Raw genomic sequence first — 6000 nt, 5'->3', positions numbered from 1 at the left:
ATCCTTGCTCATTTCTTTGCCTCAGTGCATTTTCATCCCAATGAGGAAAGGACCATGACTTGGATGACCAATGGTCGGCAGCTGACTGCTACTTGGAAGGAATTCATGACTTTTCTTGGGGTTCCGGATGAGGGGCTCGCCACACCCCAAGGTGTTCGCCCTCATGCCAATCCCGAGTCTGCCAACAAGAACAAGCTTATGCCCTACTATGTGGAGAAGAGGCTCTCCAATGGCAAGTCATCTTGGGTACTCAACTCCTTTCTTGACATCATGCACCGGATCTTCCGCAACACTCTCTTCCCATGCATTGGGGACAAGGACAAGGTGCATGCCTATCTGGTGGATATGATGCTCCTGTGTGAAGATGCTCGCAACTCTCAGACACTACCACTTGATGTCTCACATATCATGTGGCATGAGCTTCGGTTTGCGGTCTACAACCTCAAGGTCCCCATCTATGGACCTTATTTGTTTCAGTTGATCTCGGCTACTTGGGAGCGGGTCTACCCTCAGGATGAGTTTGAGGCCCCTGGTTGGATCCGGCATGAGCCCATCAACCTTCGTATCAAGCCTCAGTGGGCTAACACTACCTCTCGTGCTGATACTGCGGCTACCATGGACGTGGATGCAGATGAGGATGAGGAGGAGGCAGCAGACGAGGACAGCTCTGAGGGTTACATCCCTCCCACCTCTGAGCCTTCTTGGGCTAAGCGACTGAAGAACAAGATGAAGATGTTGTTCTGTATGCAGGAAAAGGGGCAGTACCAGACCCATGTGGCTTCCAAGGAGACTCGCCGCCGCAACAAGCGGATTTTCAGGACCTTTGGCGAGAACATATCTAGCGGGTCAGAGGTGAACATCACCCCAGAGGCAGAATGGATGCTCAAGCAGGGTTATCGGTGGACCGAGTCTGAGGAGGGGTCCGTCCCAGCTGCAGAGTCTGACGGGGAGCGTGCAAGTGACTACTCCGCTTGAGCCACCACTATTGTTGTAGGTGTCCTCTCTGCCTTTTTGGTGTCTCGATGCCAAAGGGGGAGAGAGAGTGTAGGATTTGCGAGTTGTGTCGTGTTTGGGTCAGTTGAACTTCATTAATTTCGTTTGCTTTGGTTTGTGCTCGTGAGACCTTCGATCATATGGTGTAAGACATATGCACTCTATCGTACCGTAGTGAGCTTATTCTATATTATGCTTATTACACTATGCTCCTATCTATCTTGCTTAGCTTTAGCCTTATTGCAAGATTTGCCATGTCTATAAAATATAGGGGGAGTGTTGATCCTAGTATGTGTGTCGTGCAGTCCAAAGCACTCATCGAGATAGCACACATCTAGGGGGAGCCCATCTATATTTTAGAGACTTGGGGTTTGCCCTTGCTCTTTGTGTTATACCCTCGTGCAAATCCCGTGTTGTCATCAATCCACCAAAAAGGGGGAGATTGTAAGGGCATTTTTATCCCTTAGTTGGTTTTGGTGATTGATGACAATGCTTTTGCGGACTAATCATGTGCATCGAATATTTCAGATATATTGACTAGGCACAAGATGATTTGGTTCCCCTCGAAGGCTATAGAAGACGGCGTTTCTCTTCGTTTCTTTTCGGTGGTATTGAGTCGTAGGGAAGCCGTACTATTAAGAGGGGGTCCGTGTTGGAAAGGTTGGGTGGATTCATCACGTACACATCTTCCTTTGCACCTCCTTTCCTCTAGCCTTTGGAGCGTCCTATGTTTTCCTTATCTATGCAAATATTGCTCTTGCTTGCCGAACTAGGGCGTGCGGTAGTACTGCTCCTTAGAGCGGTAGTACCGCAGGACCTTGCGGTAGTACCGCCCGCTGGTGCGGTAGTACTGCAAGGACCCATGGTAGTACCGCTTCTAGTAAGCGGTAGTACCGTGGTCTCTGACTTAGTTCCGCAAGTACGCGGCAGTAAGGGGCGGATGTAATTTTTTACATCCGCGCCTCGCGCGGTAGTACCGCTGCTGGCTTACGGTACTACCGTGTCGGGTTTTTGCATCGACTCCAACTCTGCGGAAGTAGCCACGGATGTAATTTTTATATCCGTGCCTTTCCATCCCTGGACAGCCCTTGCCTTGCGGTAGTACCGCAAGGGGGAGCGGTAGTACCGCGCCAGCAGTACTACCGCCCTCTGCTTTAGTGCATTTTTGGCTGTTCTGGTCTCTGCTGCGTGGGCGGTAGTACCGCGGGGCCTTGCGTTAGTACCGCGTGCCCCTGCGGTAGTACCGCACCTCAGGTGCGGTAGTACCGCGCTGCGCAGGCTGAGTTGGTGGATAACGGTTGGATTTGTTCTTCCACTATATAAGGGGTGTCTTCCTCCTCTAGTTGACCATCTCTTCCACCTCCAAGCTCCATTGTTGCTCCAAGCTCCATTTTCGCCCGATCTCCTTCCCTAGCCAATCAAACTTGTTGATTCTCTAGGGATTGGTTGAGAAGGCCCCGATCTACACTTCCACCAAGAGAAATTGGAATCCCCCCACTAATCCCTTGTGGATCTTGTTACTCTTGGGTGTTTGAGCACCCTAGACGGTTGAGGTCACCGCGGAGCCATAGTCCATTGTGGTGAAGCTTCGTGGTATCGTTGGGAGCCTCCAATTAAGTTGTGGAGATTGCCCCAACCTTGTTTGTAAAGGTTCGGTCGCCGCCTCCAAGGGCACCAATAGTGGAATCACGGCATCTCGCATTATGTGAGGGCGTGAGGAGAATACGGTGGCCCTAGTGGCTACTTGGGGAGCATTGTGCCTCCACACCGCTCCAACGGAGACGTACTTCCTCTCAAAGGGAAGGAACTTCGGTAACACATCCTCGTCTTCACCGGCTCCACTCTTGGTTATCTCGTGCCTTTACTTATGCAAGCTTATTTGTGCTTTATCTCTTGCTTGCATGTGTGCTTATTGTTGTTGCATCATATAGGTTGCTCACCTAGTTGCATATCTAGACAACCTACTATGATGCAAAGTTTAAATTGGTAAAGAAAAGCTAAAAATTGTTAGTTGCCTATTCACCCCCCCCCCCTCTAGTCAACTATATCGATCCTTTCAGTGGTCCACTGAGGATAGATACCGTCTCCCAGGTAGTATCCTTTGTCGTAGTTGTGGTCGTTGACAGTAAAGTTCACCGGTGGGCTGTTGCTTTTGGCAAGCCTAGCAAACACCGGCGAGCGCGGAAGCATGTTGATATCATTGTGTGATCCAGCCATGCCAAAGAAAGAGTGCCAGATCCAGAGATCTTGAGGCGCCACGGCCTCTAGTATGACAGTGCAAGCCCTGACATGTCCCTTATACTGCCCTTGCCAAGAAGAAGGACAGTTCTTCCACTCCCAGTGCATGCAGTCTATGTTGCCAAGCATCCCTGGGAAGCCTCTTCTGGCATTCATCGCCAACAAACGGGTTGTATCTTCAGTTGTCAGCTCTCTCAAGTACTCAGGGCCAAACACAGCAATAATAGTCTTGCAGAACTTATACAGGGACTCTAGGCATGTAGACTCACTCATACAGACGTACTCGTCAATGAGATCACCGGGCACTCCGTATCCAAGCATTCGGATGGCGGCAGTGCATTTCTGATAAGAGGAGAAACCGATCTTGCCGACGGCATCCTCTTTGCTCTCGAAATAGTCATCATAGCCGACCACCCCCTCTCTAATACGGTTGAAAAGATGCCTACTCATAAGGAAGCGGCGGCGGAATTTTTTATGTTTGAACAACGGGTTTGTTGTATCAAAGTAGTCCTTCCAAAGAAGGAAATGCCCGCTCTCTCGGTTGCGATTCAACGCCGGAAGGTGGCCCGGAATGGAGCCACGGAACAACGGCCGCTAGCTGTTGAGGTGGTGATGGACCAACACGGCAGCTAATATCTCATCCTCGTCGTCAGATGACGAATCGTCAGAGTCGCAAAGGAAATTGTGGAAAAAGAACTCGTCGGCGGAGTCCATTTTCGTACCTTGGCAAACTGTCGAACAGCTTGCGGGCGTCAAAGAAGGAGACAGCCGACGAGGGGAGTCGCGGCGTGCACGGACCAGCTAGCTGCCCTGCCGGCGTCCGACGAGTGGGCCGGCATCCGACGAGCGTGCCGGTCGGATCTGGCCGGGGCGGCGAGGCGGCTTCTGAAGGAAATATGCCCTAGAGGCAATAATAAAGTTATTATTTATTTCCTTATTTCATGATAAATGTTTATTATTCATGCTAGAATTGTATTAACCGGAAACATGATACATGTGTGAATACATAGACAAACAGAGTGTCACTAGTATGCCTCTACCTGACTAGCTCGTTGATCAAAGATGGTTATGTTTCCTAGCCATAGACATGAGTTGTCATTTGATTAACGGGATCACATCATTAGGAGAATGATGTGATTGACTTGACCCATTCCGTTAGCTTAGCACTCGATCGTTTAGTATGTTGCTATTGCTTTCTTCGTGACTTATACATGTTCCTATGACTATGAGATTATGCAACTCCCGTTTACCGGAGGAACACTTTGTGTGCTACCAAACGTCACAACGTAACTGGGTGATTATAAAGGTGCTCTACAGGTGTCTCCGAAGGTACTTGTTAGGTTGGCGTATTTCGAGATTAGGATTTGTCACTCCGATTGTCGGAGATGTATCTCTGGGCCCACTCGGTAATGCACATCACTATAAGCCTTGCAAGCATTGTAACTAATGAGTTAGTTGCGGGATGATGTATTACGGAACGAGTAAAGAGACTTGCTGGTAACGAGATTGAACTAGGTATTGAGATACCGACGATCGAATCTCGGGCAAGTAACATACCGATGACAAAGGGAACAACGTATGTTGTTATGCGGTTTGACCGATAAAGATCTTCGTAGAATATGTGGGAGCCAATATGAGCATCCAGGTTCCGCTATTGGTTATTGGCCGGAGACGTGTCTCGGTCATGTCTACATAGTTCTCGAACCCGTAGGGTCCGCACGCTTAAAGTTTGATGACGGTTATATTATGAGTTTATGTATTTTGATGTACCTTAGGTAGTTCGGAGTCTCGGATGTGATCACGGACATGACGAGGAGTCTCGAAATGGTCGAGACATGAAGATTGATATATTGGACGACTATATTCGGACACCGGAATGGTTCCGGGGGTTATCGGATATATACCGGAGTACCGGGGGTTACCGGAACCCCCCCCCCCCCGGGGGGGGGGGGTTTAATGGGCCTACATGGGCCTTAGTGGAGAAGAGGAGGGGCGGCCAGGGCAGGCCGCGCGCCCCCTCCCCCTCTAGTCCGAATTGGACAAGGAGGGGGGCGGCGCCCCCCTTTCCTTCCTATCTCCCTCCTCCTTCCCCCCTTCTCCTAATCCAACAAGGAAGGGAGGGAGTCCTACTCCCGGTGGGAGTAGGACTCCTCCTGGCGCGCCTCCTCCTGGCCGGCCGCCTCTCCCCCCCTCCCCCCTTGCTCCTTTATATACGGGGGCAGGGGGCACCCCATAGACACAACAATTGATCATTGATCTCTTAGCCGTGTGCGGTACCCCCTCCACCAGAATCCACCTTAATAATATTGTAGCGGTGCTTAGGCGAAGCCCTGCGTCGGTAGAACATCATCATCATCACCACGCCGTCGTGCTGACGAAACTCTCCCTCAAAGCTCGGCTGGATCGGAGTTCGAGGGACGTCATCGAGCTGAACGTGTGCTGAACTCGGAGGTGCCGTGCGTTCGGTACTTGATCGGTCGGATCGTGAAGACGTACGACTACATCAACCGCGTTGTGCTAACGCTTCCGCTTTCGGTCTACGAGGGTACGTAGACAACACTCTCCCTCTCGTTGCTATGCATCACCATGATCCTGTGTGTGCGTAGGAATTTTTTTGAAATTACTACGTTCCCCAACAGCTTCTTGGTCGCGTGCGACTGTGCGGTGGGGGGAGCGGTAGTGGGAAGCAGTTTACTCCCCGGCGGCAATTCGACGGTGTCGGGCGACGGGGGAGTGGGCGGCGTTGCTGGGCGGATGGGACGGCGGCGG

Source organism: Aegilops tauschii, chromosome 5 (genome assembly GCF_002575655.3).
Source record: "Aegilops tauschii subsp. strangulata cultivar AL8/78 chromosome 5, Aet v6.0, whole genome shotgun sequence".
In the NCBI taxonomy this organism is placed as follows: Eukaryota; Viridiplantae; Streptophyta; class Magnoliopsida; order Poales; family Poaceae; genus Aegilops; species Aegilops tauschii.
The sequence above is the reverse complement of the archived record's forward strand: the minus strand, read 5'-3'. Positions refer to the sequence as shown.